The sequence below is a fragment of the Aquarana catesbeiana genome, linkage group LG01 (genome assembly GCF_042186555.1).
Source record: "Aquarana catesbeiana isolate 2022-GZ linkage group LG01, ASM4218655v1, whole genome shotgun sequence".
Taxonomy (NCBI): domain Eukaryota; kingdom Metazoa; phylum Chordata; class Amphibia; order Anura; family Ranidae; genus Aquarana; species Aquarana catesbeiana.
In genome coordinates, this window is record NC_133324.1 from 514,401,077 (window position 1) to 514,421,458 (window position 20,382).

Genomic DNA, 20,382 nt, shown 5'->3' on the forward strand with positions numbered 1-20,382 from the left:
ACCCAGGCGGTCTGACATCCAGGTACTAACCTAGCCCGACCACTGCTTAGACTGCGAGATCAGATGATATTCGGCGCTTTAAGCGTGATGCGGCTGCAGTCAATCTCTTTTGCCATCCTCAACACTCTTGAGAAATGCCAAGATGGTCACCTCTGGAAACAAGCCAAAAAATAGGTCAAGTCCAAAAAAAAAAGGAAAGGAACCTATGGCACCTGGTATACCCAATCGGTCTCCCACACAGGTACTAACCAGGGCCGACCCTGCTTAGCCTCCGAGATCAGTCGAGATAGGGTGCTATCAGGGTAATAGAGCTGCAGGCATTCCCTTTTGGCAACCTCAACCCTCTTGAGAAACGCCAAGATGGTCACCACGGGAAAAAAAACAAAAAATAGGTTAAGTCCAAAAAAAAAGGCGCCTACGGCACCTAGTATTGCCAGGCTGTCTGCCATCCAGGTACTAACAAGGCCCAACCCTGCTTAACCCCCAAGATCATTCGAGATCGGGTGCTTTTAGGGTAATGTGGCCGAAGGCAATCTCCTTTGCCATCCTCAACCCACTTGAGAAATGCCAAGATGGTCACCTCTGGAAACAAACCAAAAAATAGGTCAAGTCCAAAAAAAAAAAGAAGCCTACGGCACCTGGTATTCCCAGGCGATCCCCCATGGAGGTAGTCATCAGGCCCGACTATGCTTAGCCTCTGAGATCAGTCGAGATAGGGTGCTTTCAGGGTAATGTGGCCGTAGGCAATCTCGTTTGGCAACCTCAAACCTCTTGAGGAACGCCAAGATGGTCACCTCGGGAAACAAGCCAAAAAATAGGTCAAGTCCAAAAAAAAAAAAAGAAGGCTATGGCACCTGGTATTCCCAGGCGGTCTCCCACACAGGTACTAACCAGGCCCAAACCTGCTTAGCCTCCGAGATCAGTCGAGATCGGGTGCTATCAGGGTAATAGTAGGGCTGCAGGCAATCCCTTTTGGCAACCTCAACCCTCTTGAGAAACGCCAAGATGGTCACCACGGGAAACAAACCAAAAAATAGGTTAAGTCCAAAAAAAAAGAAGCCTACGGCAGCTAGTATTCTCAGGCGGTCTCTCATCCAAGTACTAACGAGGGCTGACCCTGCTTAGCCTCCGAGATCAGATGAGATCAGGCGCTTCCAGGGTGATGTGGGCGTAAGGAATCCGATTTGGCACCCTCAACCCTCTTGAGAAACGCCAGGATGGTCACCTCGGGAAACAAGCCAAAAAATAGGTCAAGTCCAAAAAAAAAAGAAGCCTATGGCACCTGGTATTTCCAGGCCTTCTCCCATCCAGATACTAATCAGGCTTGACTCTGCTTAGCCTCCGAGATCAGATGCTTTCAGTGTGATGTGGCCATAGGTAAACTCCTTTGGTACCCTCAACCCTCATGAGAAATGCCAAGATGGTCACCTTGGGTAACAAGCCAAAAAAAGGTCAAGTCCAAAAAAAAAAAAAAAAAAAAAGGAAACCTACCGCACCTGGTTTTCATAGGCGGTCTTCCATCCAGGTACTAACCAGGCTCGACCCTGCTTAACTCCTGTGATCAGACGCTTTCAGGGTGATGTGGCCTTAGGCAATCTTCCTTGGCACCCTTAAGCCTCTTGAGAAATGCCTAGATGGTCACCTCAGGAAACAAGCCAAAAAACAGGTCAAGTCAAAAACAAAAAAAGAAGCCTACGGCACCTGGTATTCCCAGGCGGTCTCCCATCCAAATACGAAACCAGGCCCGACCCTGCTTAGCCTCTGAGATCAGATGAGAAAGTGCACTTTCAAGGTGATGTGGCCATAGACAATCTCCTTGGGCACCCTCAACCCTCTTGAGAAACGCCAAGATGGTCACCTCGGGAAGTAAGCCAAAAATAGGTCAAGTCCAAAAGAAAAAGAAAGAAACCTATGGCACCTGGTATTCCCAATCGGTCTACCATCCAGGTACTAACCAGGCGAGACCTTGCTTAGTCTCCGAGATCAAACAAGATTGTGCAATTTCAGGGTGATGTGGCCATAAGAAATCTTCTTGGGCACCCTCAACCGTCTTCAGAAATGCCAAGATGGTCACCTCGGGAAACAAGCCAAAAAATAGGTCGTCCAAAAAAAAAAAAAGAAGAAGCCTATGGCCCCTGGTATTCCTAGCTGGTCTCCGATCCAAATACTAATCAGGTTCGACCCTGGTTAGCCTCCGAGTTCGGGCGCTTTCAGGGTGATGTGGCCCTAGGCAATTTCCTTTGGCACCCTCAACCCCCTTGAGAAACGCCTAGATGGTCACCTCAGGAAACAAGAAAAAAGCCAAAAAATAGGCCAAGTCCAAAAAAAAAAAAGAAAGAAAGAAACCTATAGCTATTCCCAGGCGGTCTCTCATCCAAGTACTAACAAGGGCCGAACCTGGTTAGCCTCCGATCGGGCGCTTTCAGGGTGATGTGGCCCTAGGCAATTTCCTTTGGCACCCTCAACCCCCTTGAGAAACGCCTAGATGGTCACCTCAGGAAACAAGCCAAAAAATAGGTCAAGTCCAAAAAAAAAATAAAGAAGCCTACGGCACCTGGTACTTCGAGGCAGTCTCCCATCTAGGTACTAACCATGCCAGATCCGCCCAGCCTTCAAGATCAGTCGAGGTCGGGGGCTTTCAGGGTGATGTGGCCGTAGGGAATATCTTTTGCCACCCTCAACCCTCTTGAGGAACGCCAAGATGGTCACCTCGGGAAACAAGCCAAAAAATAGGTCAAGTCCAAAAAAAAAAAAAGAAGGCTATGGCACCTGGTATTCCCAGGCGGTCTCCCATCCAGGCCCGACCCTGCTTAGACTCTGAGATCAGACGAGATCGGTCACTTTATGGGTGACGTTGACCGTAGGCAATCTCCTTTGGCACCCTCAACCCTCTTGAGAAACGCCAATATGGTCACCTCGGGAAACAAGCCAAAATATAGGTCATGTCAAAAAAAAAAAAAAGGAGCCTACGGCACCTGGTATCCGCAGGCGGTCTCCCATCCAGGTACTAACCAGTCCCGACCCTGCTTAGCCTCCAAGATCAGATGAGGTTGGGCGATTTCAGGGTGATGTGGCATTCTCCTTTGGCACCCTCAACCCTCTTGAGAAACACCAAGATGGTCACCTCGGGAAACAAGCCAAAATATAGGTCATGTCCAAAAAATAAAAAAAAACAAAAACCTACGGCACCTGGTATTGCCAGGCAGTATCCCATCCAGGTACTAACCAGTAGGGAGGAGCCGAACACCCCCCGGTTCGGTTTGCACTAGAACCTGCGAATGGACTGAAAATTCGTACAAACTTTAGAACCCCATTGAAGTCAATGGGACTCAAACGTTCGAAATCAAAAGTGCTAAATTTAAAGGCTAATTTGCATGGTATTGTCCTAAAAAGGGTTTGGGGATTCGGGTCCTGCCCCAGGGGACATGTTTCAATGCAAAAAAAAGTTTTAAAAATGGCCGTTTTTTCAGGAGCAGTGATTTTAATGAAGCTTAAAGTGAAAAAAAAAGTGAAATATTCCTTTAAATATTGTACCTGGGGGGTGTCTATAGTATGCCTGTAAAGTGGCGCGTGTTCCCCGTGATTAGAACAGTCCCTGCACAAAATGACATTTTTAAAGGAATAAAAGTCATTTAAAACTGCTTGCGGCTTTAAAGCGAAATTCCAGGAAGGATAATTTTTTTTTTAAAGTCGGCAGCTACAAACACTGTAGCTGCTGACTTTAAATAAGTAGACTTACCTGTCCTTGGTGCCCGCGATGTCAGCCGCCCAAGGCCGACCCGTCCCTCGGTTTTCAGGTTCCGGCACCCCCATCCTAAGTAAGGGAAACAGGCAGTGGAGCCTTGCGGCTTCACTGCTAGTTTCCTACTGCGCACGCGCGAGCAGCGCGGCGCTCTGTGAATGGCCCCGTGGTTTTCTGGGAACACACACAGTTCCCAGAAGGCAACGGGGCCACTCACCGAGGAGCAGGACACGCTGCGGAATAGGAAGAGGCAGATTAGGAAGACTGCCTAGCAACAAGGGTTTCAGGTAAGTAAAATTTTTTTTTTTTCACGTTTTTTTTTTACATTTTTTAAAGATTTTTGGTGCAATTTTTTTTTTTTTAGGGTGGCCCTCCACTTTAATGTAATGTCAGGTCCCAGCAATATGGATGAAAATCAGGGAGACAAACGGCATGGGTACCCCCCTCCAGTCCATTACCAGGCCCTTTGGGTCTTGTATGGATATTAAGGGGAACCCCGCACCCAAATTAAAAAAAGGAAAGGCGTGGGGCCCCCAGGCCCTATATACTCTGAACAGCAGTATACAGGCGGTGCAAACAAGACAGGGACTGTAGGTTTGTTGTTAAGTAGAATCTGTTTGTAATTATGAACTGGTACATTTTTTAAGTGTAGCTCCAGCCAAAAAATCTATTTTTAAGCTTTTTGGAAAACATAGGAAAGGGTTATCACCCCTGTGACATTTGTTTTGCTGTCTATGCACCTCTTCAGAAGATTTCACCCCACTTTCTGTCCCAATGACAAATGTTTTTTGACAATTTGGGGTTTTTAGTGAAACAAGGATTGGTGATAAAGCATCAGTGGAGAGGAGACACGTTTTTCCCATATTAACTCTTACAGGAGAGAATTTCCCTTCCTAGGGGTAGATTTCATCTCATTTCCTGTTGTCTCCTTCCGTTTGCAAATAGGAGTTGTTTGTAAGTTGGATGTTTGAAAGTAGGGGCCTGCCCTATATACTCTGCAGAAATTGGGGCCTTAGGTGTTGGTGTTGCCACAACACTGTAAGCCCTCACAGTTACTCTTGGTGGGCGCAGTAACGGGCTCTGCTGTGAAATATTAGATCAAGAATTGTAATTACATGCACCTGTTGAACAGGGGCAGAAAAATTGGGCCTTTGGTGGTGGTGGTGGTGTAATCAACAATAAGAAAAGGAGCCAATGTTTGAGCTTTCCCAGGGATCACTGTCACATCCCATGTAAGGAAGAAAACCAAAAAAGGAGGGTGTGCCCCAGAGGGATAAAATGGACAGTGTATCACCGGGAAACCAAGTGGCTGGTGCAGAGAATCAGATATACAATTTTGTTAAAATTAATAATAACGATTTTTATTGGTTACAAAGTGTACAAAACATTCTATAATATAAAAGCAAAACAAAAAGAGGTAGAAAAGACAGTAATCAAACATAATCAAACTGCTAAGGTGCTGTCATGCAACAACCCAGGAAATTCAAGAATTTCTTCGCTGGGGTGAAGGTACGGTAACACGTGATACTCTACATGTTTCGGAATATAGAAAGGCTCAATTCCTTCTATACTGTATATTTCCTTCTTCAGGAGTTTCAAAGTAAAAGTTTAGATAAATTTCTAGGGAAAAGAAAAACAGGGATATATATGTATATGTGAGTATGTATCACAGAGTATAAGTATGATTAGCACCAGCATGGAGTATAAAACAATTGTGTCACCAAGTATAAGAGATTGTTAAACTTTAAGCAAAGCATAAGGATAAAAACAAAATCTCAGTCTGAACAGGCATGAACATTTTAGTGTACTCACTAGAAAACTTGTCTCTTCAGCATAAAAGTTGCACACACAGGCATCAAGAGATGGACTCCCACCTCCTTCAGTCCAGAGGATTGAGGTTGATTGAGTGGAAAGCCAGCAGTGAGTGTAGCTGTATGGTTGGAACCCAGGAGAGGAAAGGAAAAATCTGGGGTGCTTCACACATTCCAGACTTGGCGTGGATCCCCACAGAGGCGGCCGGCCAGGGCTCACAAGAGCCACTAATGTTAGGCGGTCCAAGCACACATCTATGAAATTGGAATTGAAAAGAGGAAATCAGAGGTATATTTTGCTATTTACAAGCAATGAGTATGTAGAGCAAAATGCAGGGCGCTTGGCTCTCCAAGTTCATGCCTTGGGGTGTAGGGGTATGTAGAAGGAATAATCAATGTGTATAGTAAATGAGGTTGTAATTACATACCTAATTTCTGGTGTTTCTCAGCATAGGCATACACTAACAGGGAGAGCAAGATCCTCTTGGCTGTGTAGCAGAGGAATTGGGCCTTAGGCACTGGTGCCACAACACTGCAACCCCTCACAGATACTCTAGTTGGAGTGCAGGAACGAGCCCTGCTGCAAAGTATTGCATCAAAAATTGTAATTACACCCCCCTGTTAAACAGGGGCTGAAAAATTGATCCTTAGGCACTGGTGCTGGTGCCACAACACTGCAACCCCTCACAGATACTCTAGTTGGAGCGCAGGAACAAGCCCTGCTGCAAAGTATTGCATCAAAAATTGTAAGTACACGCCCCTGTTAAACGGGCTGAAAAATTGGGCCTTAGGCACTGGTGCTGGTGCCACAACACTGCAATCCCTCACAAATACTCTAGTTGAGCGCAGTAATGAACCCTCCTTGCAAAATATTGCATCAAAAATTGTAATTACACGCCCCTGTTAAACAGGGGCTGAAAAATTGGGGTTTAGCCACTGGTGGCGGCGCCCAGAACCAAAAATATTCTTACAAGCTATCAGCATGATCATTGAGGAAGAGGATAGTCACTCAGCATAACAGGATAGTCACTCAGCATCAGCATAGGCAGTCTTGAAGGGATCTGACATTTTTAAAAAATTATTCGGTTACATCAGCCTCAGGTGCTTGGTAGCTGGTGGTGATCCAAGACTGATTCATTTTTATGAAGGTCAGTCGATCGACCGAGACGGTGGACAGGCGCACCCTGTGATCGGTTACAAAGCCTCCAGCAGCACTGAATGTGCGTTCCGAAAGAACGCTGGATGCAGGACAGGCCACTAGCTCAATTGCATACAGTGGGAAAGGTGTCCAAGTCAGATCTTACCCCTAGGTATTCCTGCACCATGTAAAACAGACGCTGGCGATGGTTGCTGGAACCGATCATACCTTGGAGAGACGGAGTAAAAAATTGTCTGAATGCATTGGTCAGACAGCCACCTTCTCCACCGCTCCTTCTTTGACTGACCGAAGCCTCAGCAACACGTTGTCCAGGAACAGGAGTTTGTAACCTCTTAGTCTCTGGGAATGCGTTGCACAGACCTTTCTGCAAGGCCTCCTGAAGATGTTTCATCCTCTGCTCCCTCTGTGACGGCAAGATAAGGTACGCAAACTTACCCTTGTAACGTGGATCAAGGAGGGTTGCCAGCCAGTATTGATCTCTCTCCTTGATACCACGAATATGAGGATCCTTCCGCAGGCTTTGCAGGATCAGGGAGGCCATGCAGCGTAGGTTTGCTGAGGCATTCGGTCCGGAGTCCTCTGGGTCACTAAGGAAGCCATGATCCGCAGCCACCTCCTCCCAGCCACGTACAAGTCCATGGGTTTCTTGGGACTGTAAATGATCCCTTAAAGACTGCTGCTGATGCTGAGTGCCAGGCTCCACCTCCATGCTGACTCAATCCTCCTCTTCCTCCTCCTCGTCCTCTTCCTGTGTGATCGGCGGGCACGCAGGAACACTGTCTGGATAAAGGGGGCCTTGAGAGCTAAGGAAGTCCTCCTCTTCCTGCCTCTGTTCTGCTTCAAGTGCCCTGTCCATTATTCCATGCAGCGTGTGCTCCAACAGGTGGACAAGGGGGACAGTGTCACTGATGCATGCACTGTCGCTGCTCATCATCCTCGTGGCCTCCTCAAATGGTGACAGGACAGTGCATGCATCCCTGATCATGGCCCACTGGCGTGGGGAAATAAAAACAAGCTCCCCTGACCCTGTCCTGGTGCTATAGTCTCACAGGTACTCATTGATGGCCCTCTGCTGCATGTGCAGCCGCTGCAGCATGGCCAAAGTTGAGTTCCACCTGGTGGGCATGTCACAGATTAGGCGGTTCTTGGGCAGGTTAAATTCCTTTTGGAGGTCAGCCAGCCGAGCACTGGCATTATATGACCTGCGGAAATGCAGACAGACTTTCCTGGCATGCCTCAGGACATCCTGTAAGCCAGGGTACCTGCCCAATGGATGCCCTTTTATGGATTTACGGTATAAACACACGTATATGACAGTAATTTGAGATGGTAACAAATGCATTAATACTTATAAAGGTGCTTCAAGTTTTAGCGACTATGTGTCATGTTGATTATTTGATTATTTGTAACAACTTTTTGATAAAAACAACTCAGACTGCACACTTTATATACACTGCTAGAACAGTCCTTTACATTGATACATGCGTATTAAAGTGTGTTTCCTCACTGTGTTTTCCTATTACACTCTACACTGTTACCATCATATTAGTTATCCCATTATGACATGAATATTGATGGGAGATAGAACTATACATAACTATGCAAACAATATAAACTTTTTCTAGAATGCTTTATGTAAATATAAATATATTTATTTTCATATATATTTATTTTCATTTGTTTTCATTCCTTTTCACATGTGCTTTTCATTGTTGGGATGTCCGGCCTATGTGATGTTCAAAAAGTGTGTCCTTTTAATTGGTAATTGTTTAATGATTTAATTACTTGATTGCTTTACCACCAGTCTTTTATTGGTAGTTTTTTTGTATTCGCACTCATATACACTTTAGCTATGAGTAAGCATCTTTGTATGTGAAACGCGTTAGCTATTGCTATCCTCTGATCGTATTTGATGGCTATTGTTGGATTTTAAATTTATGAAATAAAGATGTCCGTTTCCAGAGTGCAGCAGTCCGGGATTTTCTTGCTTCCATAGACTTGTGCACAGTCTGCACCTGACATACATCGAGGGTGGAGGTTTTTCTCTTACGGTCCGTAACGCTTGGAGAGCGGCATATCCTTCAAATTACTTGCCCAAGAACCGCTGCACCACCAAGTTAAGGACGTGAGCCAAACAGGGCACATGGGTCAGTTGTCCCGGTCGGAGGGCGGAGAGGAGGTTGGTACCATTGTCGCAAACCACCATACCTGCCTTAACCTGGCATGGCGTCAACCACCTCTGAACCTGCCCCTGCACAGCTGACAGAATCTCTGCCCCAGTGTGGCTCCTGTCCCCCAAGCACACCAGCTCAAGCACCGCATGGCATCTTTTGGCCTACGTGCTTGCGTAGCCCCTTGAACGCCTATGGAGCACCGCTCATTCTGAAGACAAATCAGCACAGGAAGAGGCCATGGAGGAAGAAGAAGAGAAGGGGGTGGAGGAGAGAGGTGTGGCAGAATCACCACTAGTAGTATTTTGGAGGCGTGGTGGTGGAACAACCTCCAACACTACTGCACCCTGTCCTGCCTCCTTCCCAGAGTCACCCATTGCGCAGTGAAAGATAGGTAATGTCCCTGTCCATGCCTGCTGGACCATGAGTCAGCGGTAATATGCACCTTACCGCTGACCGCCCTGTCCAGCAAGGCCAAGACATTGCCTTCCACATGCCGGTAGAGAGCCGGAATCGCCTTCTGTGAGAAAAAGTGGTGTTTGGGAACCTGCCACTGAGGAACAGCACATTCCACAAACTCAGGTCGACATATGTCTGGTCAAGCATGTGGTGCCCAAGCGGGTGATGTTTTGGACACGCAAGATACGCTTGAGACGTATGTTGCAAATAGCAGCGGTGGGATCTGATGCACTCGTTTTAAAAAAGGCTTTCAGGGTAATGTGGCCGTAGGCAATCTCTTTTGGCACCCTCAACCTTTCTTGAGAAATGCCAAGATGGTCACCTCAGAAAACAAGCCAAAAAATAGGTCAAGTCCAAAAAAAACAAAAGAAGCCTATGGCACCTGGTATTCCCAGGCGGTTTCCCATACAGATACTAATCAGGCCCGACCCTGCTTAGCCTCCGAAATCAGGCGAGATGCGGCGCTTTCAGGGTGATGTAGAATTAGGCACTTACCTTTGGCACGCTCAATTGTCTTGAGAAATGCCAAGATGGTCACCTCGGGAAACAAGCCAAAAAATAGGTCACGTCCAAAAAAAATAAAAAAATAAGCCTAGGTCAGGGTACAGCGTACCTCTCATCCAGGTACGACCCTGCTTAGCCTCTGAGATCAGCCGCTTTCAGGGTGATGTGGCCGTAGACAGTCTCCTTTGGCACCCTCAACCCTCTTGAGAAACGCCAAGTCCAAAATAAAAAATTTTTGCCTACGGCACCTGGTATTTCCAGGTGGTCTCCGATCCAAATACTAATCCGGCCCAACCCTTCTTAGCCTCCAAGATCATACGAGATCCGGCGCTTTCAGTATGATATGGCCATAGGTAATCTTCTTTGGCACCCTCAACCCTCTTGAGAAACGCCAAGATGGTCACCTCGGGAAACAAGCCAAAAAATAGGTCAAGTCCAAAAAAAAAAAAAAAAAGAAGCCTACGGCACCTGGTATTCCCAGGCAGACTCCCAAACAGGTACTAACCAGTCCCGACCCTGCTTTGTCTCTGAGATTAAACAAGATGGGGCACTTTCAGTGTGATGTGGCCATAGGCAATCTCTTTTTCCATCCTCAACCCTCTTGAGAAACGCCAAGATGGTCACCTCTGGAAACAATCCAAAAAAAAGGGTCAAGTCCAAAAAAAAAAAGAAGCCTACGGCACCTGGTATTCCCAGGCGGTCTCCCATCCAGGTACCAACCAGGTCTGACCCTGATTAGTCTCCGATATCTGAGGAGATCGGGCCCTTTCAGTGTGATGTGGCCGTAGGCAGTCTCCTCTGGCATCCTCAACCCTCTTGAGAAACGCCAAGATGGTCACCTCGGGAAACAAGCTAAAAAATAGGTCAAGTCCAAAAAAAAAAGAAGCCTACGGCACCTGGTATTCCCACGCAATCTCCCATCAAGGTAGTAATCAGGCCTGACCTTGCTTAGCCTCCGAGTTTAGACGAGATCGGGTGCTTTCAGGGTGATGTGGCCCTATGCAATTTCCTTTGGCACCCTCAACCTTCTTGAGAAACGCCTAGATGGTCACCTCAGGAAACAAGCCAAAAAATAGGTCAAGTCCAAAAAAAAAAAGAAGCCTACGGCAGCTGGTATTCCCAGGCGGTCTCCCATCCAGGTTACTAACCAGGTCCGACCCTGCTTAGCCTCCAAGACCAGACGAGGTTGGGCGCTTTCAGGGTGATATGGCCGTAGGGAATATATTTTGGCACCCTCAACCCTCTGGAGGAACGCCAAGATGGTCACCTCAGGAAACAAGCCAAAAAATAGGTCAAGTCCAAAAAAAAAGAAGCCTACGGCACCTGGTATTCCCAGGCGGTCTCTCATCCAGGCCCAACCCTGCTTAGACTCTGAGATCAGACGAGATTAGTCGCTTTATGGGTGACGTGGCCGTAGGCAATCTCCTTTGGCCCCCTAACCCCCTTGAGAAACGCCAATATGGTCACCTCAGGAAACAAGCCAAAAAATAGGTCAAGTCCAAAAGAAAAAAAGAAAGAAACCTATGGCACCTGGTATTCCCAGGTGGTCCCCCATCAAGGTACTTACGAGCCCGACCCTGCTTAACCTCCAAGATCAGACGAGGTTGGGCGCTTTCAGGGTGATGTGGCTGTAGTCGATCTCCTTTGGCACCCTCAACCCTCTTGAGAAACGCCAAGATGGTCACCTCGGGAAACAAGCCAAAAAATAGGTCAAGTCCAAATAAAAAAAAAAAAAAACCTACGGCAGCTGGTGTTCCCGGTCGGTCTCCCACCTAAGGCCTGACCCTGCTTAGCCTCTGAGATCAGACGAGAGAGTGCACTTTCAGGGTGATGTGGCTGTAGGCATTTTTTTTTTTACCACTTCAGCAAACACTGTCGGGAGGCTTATTCAACTTAACGTTCATTTTCTGTCTCCTTCTCGGTTTCACATCATTGTGGTAAATGCTTTCCTTTGTTTTGTTTTTTTTTTGTAGCCTCCCTGACGGTATTCCCGAGTGTGGTTCGGGATTAAATTTCAGCACCATTAGCGGTAACCCCGAGCCACACTCAGGATTACATGGCAGGATCCTGGTGCGGTGTTACTTACCTTTTCCCCAGGATCCTGCGATGTCCCCCGCTGTGTCTGCGGACTCTGTCTCCTCCGAAGCCTCTCTGTGCCAGGCTCCGTTCCCTGTGAGCGTCGCAACGCACAGGAGCGGAGCCTGACGGCAAATTTAAAAAAAAGTAAAAATCATAACACATACAGTACTGTAATCTTACAGATTACAGTACTGTATGAAATTATTTCACATTCCTTTTGTCCCCAGTGCTTTGTCCAATGCCCTGCATGCAGTTTTATATTATATATACGGTTCTTTCTGCCTGGAAACTGGAGATTGTCCTTAGCAACCAAAAAGTGTCCCTTTACGTCAAAAGTGGCTTTAGACCAGCTAGAAATCGATAGTAAATTAGAACACTTGCAGAATTGAGCGATAGTGAATTGTGGGAAAATTTATTTTATTATTATTATATATATATTTTTTAATTATTTATATTTATTGATTATATTATAATTTATGTTTTTGTGTTTCAAACTTCATCATAACCAGGATATCTACTAGACTCTTGGTGGAAAGATTTAAGTGTGTTATTGTTAAGAATTACAGGCCTACAATATAAAACGCCAAATTTCCATGCAAAATAATTGTACCGCTTTCAGCACCTAAAATCCAAAATAATCATACCGCCAGGGAGGTTAAAGCTTTAGCTAAGCAGAAAGCGAGAAGACAATTAAGCCTTGTCTAGACTACCAATTGCAGTAGATAAATAAAGACAAGGTAGGAGTTCAATATGCCAGCACAGGAAACGATAAAAAAGGGGCTAAAGGGCTTCCCACAGCCAACTCCTACGACCAGTTCCAGTGTTATCCAAATTAATATACAGTCAGGTCCATAAATATTGGGATATCAACACAATTCTAATCTTTTTGACTCTATACACCACCACAATGGATTTGAAATGAAATGAACAAGATGTGCTTTAACTGCAGACTTTCAGCTTTAATTTGAGGGTATTTACATCCAAATCAGGTGAATGGTGTAGGAATCACAACAGTTTGTATATGTGCCTCCCACTTTTTAAGGGACCAAATGTAATGGGACAGATTAACAATCATCCATCAAACTTTCACTTTTTAATACTTGGTTGCAAATCCTTTGCAGTCAATTACAGCCTGAAGTCTGGAAGGCATAGACATCACCAGATGCTGGGTTTCATCCCTGGTGATGCTCTGCCAGGCCTCTACTGCAACTGTCTTCAGTTCCTGCTTGTTCTTGGGGCATTTTCCCTTCAGTTTTGTCTTCAGCAAGTGAAATGCATGTTCAATCGGATTCAGGTCAGGTGACTGACTTGGCCATTGCATAACATTCCACTTCTTTCCCTTAAAAAACTCTTTGGTTGCTTTCGCAGTTTGCTTCGGGTCATTGTCCATCTGCACTGTGAAGCGTCGTCCAATGAGTTCTGAAGCATTTTTCTGAATATGAGCAGATAATATTGCCCGAAACACTTCAGAATTCATCCTGCTGCTTTTGTCAACAGTCACATCATCAATAAATACAAGAGAACCAGTTCCCTTGGCAGCCATACATGCCCACGCCATGACACTACCACCACCATGCTTCACTGATGAGGTGGTATGCTTTGGATCATGAGCAGTTCCTTTCCTTCTCCATACTCTTCTATTCCCATCACTCTGGTACAAGTTGATCTCGGTCTCATCTGTCCATAGGATGTTGTTCCAGAACTGTGAAGGCTTTTTTAGATGTTGTTTGGCAAACTCTAATCTGGCCTTCCTGTTTTTGAGGCTCACCAATGGTTTACATCTTGTGGTGAACCCTCTGTATTCACTCTGGTGAAGTCTTCTCTTGATTGTTGACTTTGACACACATACACCTACCTCCTGGAGAGTGTTCTTGATTTGGCCAACTGTTGTGAAGGGTGTTTTCTTCACCAGGGAAAGAATTCTTTGGTCATCCACCACAGTTGTTTTCTGTGGTCTTCCGGGTCTTTTGGTGTTGCTGAGCTCACCGGTGCGTTCTTTCTTTTTAAGGATGTTCCAAACAGTTGATTTGGCCACACCTAATGTTTTTGCTATCTCTCTGATGGGTTTGTTTTGTTTTTTCAGCCTAATGATGGCTTGCTTCACTGAGAGTGACAGCTCTTTGGATCTCATATTGAGAGTTGACAGCAACAGATTCCAAATGCAAATAGCACACTTGAAATAAACTCTGGACCTTTTATCTACTCCTTGTAAATGGGATAATGAGGGAATAACACACACCTGGCCATGGAACAGCTGAGCAGCCAATTGTCCCATTACTTTTGGTCCCTTAAAAAGTGGGAGGCACATATACAAACTGTTGTAATTCCTACACTGTTCACCTGATTTGGATGTAAATACCCTCAAATTAAAGCTGAAAGTCTGCAGTTAAATCACATCTTGTTTGTTTCATTTCAAATCCATTGTGGTGGTGTATAGAGCCAAAAAGATTAGAATTGTGACAATGTCCCAATATTTATGGACCTGACTGTATATACCGTGATTCCTTCATTCTTCCACCCTTCCCTCCCTCCCTGCCAGCACCCCCCTCCCCTACCAAGATACTCATAATTTAACTTCCTACCCAAAAATTTTATAGACTAAGCTTCTATTAGCTATAATTTATCTTATTAAAACAAACACCCTATAGCTCCCATTGTAGTCTGGTATTCCATTTCCCTAACAAACTGGCAGTTTTATTAATGTACCCCACTCCATTATATTCTTTACTTCCTATTAACCACTTCAGCCCCGGAAGGTTTTACCCCCTTCCTGACCAGAGCACTTTTTACAATTCGGCACTGCGTCGCTTTAACTGCTAATTGCGCGGTCATGCAATGCTGTACCCAAACGAAATTTGCGTCCTTTTCTTCCCACAAATAGAGCTTTCTTTTGATGGTATTTGATCACCTCTGCCGTTTTTATTTTTTGCGCTATACACGGAAAAAGACCGAAAATTTTGAAAAAAAATGATATTTTCTACTTTTTGTTCTAAAAAAAATCCAATAAACTCAATTTTAGTCATACATTTAGGCCAAAATGTATTTGGCCACATGTCTTTGGTAGAAAAAATGTCAATAAGTGTATATTTATTGGTTTGCGCAAAAGTTATAGCGCCTACAAACTAGGGTACATTTTCTGGAATTTACACAGCCTTTAATTTATGACTGCCTATGTCGTTTCTTGAGGTGCTAAAATGGCAGGGCAGTACAAAACCCCCACAAATGACCCCATTTTGGAAAGTAGACACCCCAAGGAATTTGCTGAGAGGCATTTTGAGCCCATTGAATATTCATTTTTTTTGTCCCAAGTGATTGAATAATGACAAAAAAAAAAAAAAAAAATTACAAAAAGTTGTCACTAAATGATATATTGCTCACACAGGCCATGGGCATATGTGGAATTGCACCCCAAAATACATTTAGCTGCTTCTCCTGAGTATGGGGATACCACATGTGTGGGACTTTTTGGGAGCCTAGCTGCGTATGGGGCCCCCGAAAACCAATCACTGCCTTCAGGATTTCTAAGGGCGTACATTTTTGATTTTACTCCTCACTACCTATCACAGTTTTGAAGGCCATAAAATGCCCAGATGGCATAAAACCCCCCCAAATGACCCCATTTTGGAAAGTAGACACCCCAAGCTATTTGCTTTGAGGCATGTTGAGTCCATGGAATGTTTTATATTTTGACACAAGTTGCGGGAAAGTGACAAATTTTTTTTTTTTTTTTTTGCACAAAGTTGTCACTAAATGATATATTGCTCACACAGGCCATGGGCATATGTGGAATTGCACCCCAAAATACATTTAGCTGCTTCTCCTGAGTACGGGGATACCACATGTGTGGGACTTTTTGGGACCCCATTTTGGAAAGTAGACACCCCAAGCTATTTGCTGAGAGGCATGGTGAGTATTTTGCAGCTCTCATTTGTTTTTGAAAATAAAGAAAGACGAGAAAAAAAAATTTTTTTTTTCTTTTTTCAATTTTCAAAACTTTGTGACAAAAAGTGAGGTCTGCAAAATACTCACTATACCTCTCATCAAATAGCTTGGGGTGTCTACTTTCCAAAATGGGGTCATTTGGGGGGGTTTTGTGCCACCTGGGCATTCCATGGCCTCCGAGACTGTGATAGGCAGTGAAGAGTGAAATCAAAAATTTACGGCCTTAGAAAGCCTGAAGGCGGTGCTTGGTTTTCGGGGTCCCGTACGCGGCTAGGCTCCCAAAAAGTCTCACACATGTGGTATCCCCGTACTCAGGAGAAGCAACAGAATGTATTTTGGGGTGTAATTTCACATATTCCCATGGCATGTTTGAGCAATATATCATTTAGTGACAACTTTGCGCAAAAAAAAATAAAAAAAATAAAAAATTGTCTCTTTCCCGCAACTTGTGTCACAATATAAAATATTCCATGGACTCGACATGCCTCTCAGCAAATAGCTTGGGGTGTCTACTTTCCAAAATGGGGTCATTTGGGGGGGTTTTGAACTGTCCTGGCATTTTATGCACAACATCTAGAAGCTTATGTCACACATCACACACTCTTCTAACCACTTGAAGACAAAGCCCTTTCTGACACTTTTTGATTACATAAAAAAATAATTTTTTTTTGCAAGAAAATTACTTTGAACCCCCAAACATTATATATTTTTTTAAAGCAAATGCCCTACAGATTAAAATGGTGGGTGGTTCATTTTTTTTTTTCACACAGTATTTGCGCAGCGATTTTTCAAACGCATTTTTTGGGGAAAAAACACACTTTTTTAAATTTTAATGCACTAAAACACACTATATTGCCCAAATGTTTGATGAAATAAAAAAGATGATCTTAGGCCGAGTACATGGATACCAAACATGACATGCTTTAAAATTGCGCACAAACGTGCAGTGGCGACAAACTAAATACATTTTTAAAAGCCTTTAAAAGCCTTTACAGGTTACCACTTTAGATTTACAGAGGAGGTCTACTGCTAAAATTACTGCCCTCGATCTGACGTTCGCGGTGATACCTCACATGCATGGTGCAATTGCTGTTTACATTTGACGCCAGACCGACGCTTGCATTCGCCTTAGCGCGAGAGCAGGGGGGACAGGGGTGCTTTTTTTTTTTTTTTTTTTTTTTCTTTATTATTATTATTTTTTTATCTTATCTGTTCCTTTCATTTTTTTTTTTTTAAATCATTTTTATTGTTATCTCAGGGAATGTAAATATCCCCTATCATAGCAATAGGTAGTGACAGGTACTCTTTTTTGCAAAAATTGGGGTCTATTAGACCCTAGATTTCTCCTCTGCCCTCAAAGCATCTGACCACACCAAGATCGGTGTGATAAAATGCTTTCCCAATTTCCCAATGGCGCTGTTTACATCCGGCGAAATCTAAGTCATAAAATGCTCGTAGCTTCCGGTTTCTTAGGCCATAGAGATGTTTGGAGCCACTCTGGTCTCTGATCAGCTCTATGGTCAGCTGGCTGAATCACCGGCTGCATTCTCAGGTTCCCTGTTGAGACAGGAGAGCCAGAGAAAAACACGTAAGACGTTGGGGGGGGGGGCATTCCCTCCCACTGCTTGTAAAAGCAGTCTAGAGGCTAATTAGCTGCTAGGATTGCTTTTACATGAAAGCCAATCGCTGGCTGAAAAGAATGATACCAAGATGATACCTAAACCTGCAGGCATCATTCTGGTATAACCACTCAAAGTCGTGAATGGCGTACCTGAAGACAAAAAAATGGTTAACAATAAAGCACAGTAAACGGTAAGGTATAAAAAATTGCATATCTGAAAAGCAAACATGATAAAACATAACAACAATAAAACATTGCAGAATAGAATACAGTAAAAAAGAGCAGAACAATAGAGAGAGAATAGAGAGAGAGAACAATAAAACGACAACTATTTTTTTTTTATTTTATATTTTTGTTTGTGTTTTTTTTTTTTTTTTTACACTTTTTTTTGTAACTAACTTTTATAACTGTAACCGGTTCCAGGTTCGGGTCTCTCAAAATGCGATGGCATCTTGGGAGACCCTGTGAAAGTGTGCCTAGTCTGTGCAATGCTGTACCCTGCGCTAATACTCAACTAGTGAATGGTAGTGTTCAAAACATTCACCAATGCAAAGACCAGGATTGTCAGGACAGGAGGGACAATAATAGCGGGTGTCACGCCTATATCCGCGCTTGCTGCAGACACGACATCTTTTTTGGGGGTTCGTTGGGTAGGGGTACTCGGGAGGACATAAAGAAAATGCCTCTCATGCAGCCGACTGCATTTGGTTGGGGATGTGAATGGGGGAAGTACGGGCGCTGCAGAAGTGGTGGGTTCCCAATTAGGATTGGCGAATGCAGCAGGAAGGGCACTATGGACACGACGGGCCTGTGTTTGTCTTCTTGGTGGCAGCGGGACACTACTTGTGCTTGCCACCTCACCAGCTTGAACTGCACTTATGGGACTCGCCATGTCACCAAGTGTTACTGCAGTGCTGGTTTGACTACGACCGGGGTGTACTAAGCTGCTGGTGCTTGCCAGTTCACCAAAACGCTACCAAAAAAACTGTTAGCGATCGCAGGGATCAGGCCTGACTCTGCGAACGCTGCAGTTATGCGTTTAGTGTTTTGTAAGTGTCAGTGATCGATCGATACTGCACTTGGGTGGGCTGGGCTGGGCTGGGCCGGGCGGAGGGGCAAAACGCAGGTGCTAGCAGGTATCTGGGCTGATCCCGCTAACACTGCGTTTGTGGGAACCCTAAACTGCTGGGGACGCTAGTATAGATCTGATCAGATCAGATATTGATTCGTTCAGATACTATACCACTAAGGGAGGTGTACGGTGCGTGCGTGGGTGTTAGCGGTACTGGCGCTAACCTGACGCTGCCTGGGGCTGGTGCTTGCCAGTTCACCAAAACGCTACCAAGAAAACTGTTAGCGATCGCAGGGATCAGGCCTGACTCTGTGAACGCTGCAGTTATGCGTTTAGTGTTTTGTAAGTGACAGTGATCGATCGATACTGCACTTGGGCTGGGCCGGGCGGAGGGGAAGAACGCAGGTGCTAGCGGGTATCTGGGCTGATCCCGCTAACACTGCGTTTTTGGGAACCCTAAACTGCTGGGGACACTAGTATAGATCTGATCGGATCAGATATTGATCCGTACAGATACTATACCACTAAGGGAGGCGTATGCTGCGTGCGTGGGTGTTAGCGGTACTGGCGCTAATCTGACGCTGCCTGGGGCGACGCATATCACCGCCGGGCGATCAGGGGGCTAAACCTTTATTAGGTAATAAACGGCGGGTCCCCTGACACTATAAAAAATAAACGAACTAACCAGCGTCACCCGTAACGGTTATACGGTGATCAGTGGTGAAAGGGTTAACTAGGGGGCAATCAAGGGGTTAAAACATTTATTAGGTAGTATATGGGGGTCCCTGTCACTATAAAACGCTGACGGCGAACCTAAATATTTACGTTCCTAACTAGCGTCACCAGCGACACTAATACAGCGATCAGAAAAATTATCGCTTAGTGACACTGGTGACAGGGGGTGATCAAGGGGTTAAAACTTTATTAGGGGGGGTTAGGGGGGTATCCTAGACCTAAAGGGGGGTAATATTCACTGCCCTAACACTGTAACTGTCACAAACTGACACCATGCAGTAATCAGAAAAAAAAAAAAATACTGCTTGCTGTCAGTTTGTGACGGGGGGGGGGGTGATTGGGGGGGGATCGGGGGGCGATCGGGGGGGGATCGGGGGTGTAAAGTATGCCTGGCATGTTCTACTGTGTGTGTTTGTGTTGTGTGCACTTACATGTCTTCTCTCCTCGGCGCTGGGACGGAAACTGGCAAGCCGAGGAGAGATGACATCACATCCTCTGCCTGTGTGAAACTACACACAGGCAGGGGAGGATTCCGATTGGCTGGGAGCGATCGCGAGGGGGGGGCCACGATCGGATGGTCTCCCCCTCGCCTCCCGACGCTCCCAGTCAAATGCCGACCGCCGCTGGCACCGGGGGGGGGGTCCGATTGGACCCCCCGCCCGCGGGAGGCAGATCACGTACAGGTACGTGATTCTGCCTGCCCGTGCCATTCTGCCGACGTATATATACGTTAGGCGGTCGGCAAGTGGTTAAGGGCAGCCCACCTTTTCCAACCATGGCCTCCACATTCTGTCAAATTCCTTAAAATTACCTCTCTTAATGTACTCTATTCTTTCCCTACAGAGGGTTTCATTTAATGTGGCGATCCAGTCTTTTACTGTAGGGCAGGGATATGCAATTAGCGGACCTCCAGCTGTTGCAAAACTACAAGTCCCATCATGCCTCTGCCTCTGGGTGTCATGCTTGTGGCTGTCAGTGTCTTGCTATGCCTCGTGGGACTTGTAGTTCTGCAACAGCTGGAGGTCCGCTAATTGCATATCCCTGCTGTAGGGGGTTTCTTTGATTGCCGTCTTAATGCAATCATTTT

The 20,382-nt window shown here is 45.3% G+C and overlaps 7 pseudogenes; all 7 read right to left on the reverse strand.

The window, feature by feature from the left end:
* Positions 1 to 842: 842 nt before the first annotated feature.
* Positions 843 to 964, reverse strand: LOC141125078 (5S ribosomal RNA; annotated as a pseudogene).
* A 725-nt stretch (positions 965 to 1,689) lies between these two features.
* Positions 1,690 to 1,809, reverse strand: LOC141125099 (5S ribosomal RNA; annotated as a pseudogene).
* An 8,273-nt stretch (positions 1,810 to 10,082) lies between these two features.
* LOC141124928 (5S ribosomal RNA) lies at positions 10,083 to 10,201 on the reverse strand (annotated as a pseudogene).
* A 316-nt stretch (positions 10,202 to 10,517) lies between these two features.
* On the reverse strand, positions 10,518 to 10,636 carry LOC141124609 (5S ribosomal RNA; annotated as a pseudogene).
* A 94-nt stretch (positions 10,637 to 10,730) lies between these two features.
* Positions 10,731 to 10,849, reverse strand: LOC141124764 (5S ribosomal RNA; annotated as a pseudogene).
* A 95-nt stretch (positions 10,850 to 10,944) lies between these two features.
* LOC141125151 (5S ribosomal RNA) lies at positions 10,945 to 11,064 on the reverse strand (annotated as a pseudogene).
* Positions 11,065 to 11,364: 300 nt separating this feature from the next.
* On the reverse strand, positions 11,365 to 11,482 carry LOC141124800 (5S ribosomal RNA; annotated as a pseudogene).
* Between the last annotated feature and the right edge of the window lie 8,900 nt (positions 11,483 to 20,382).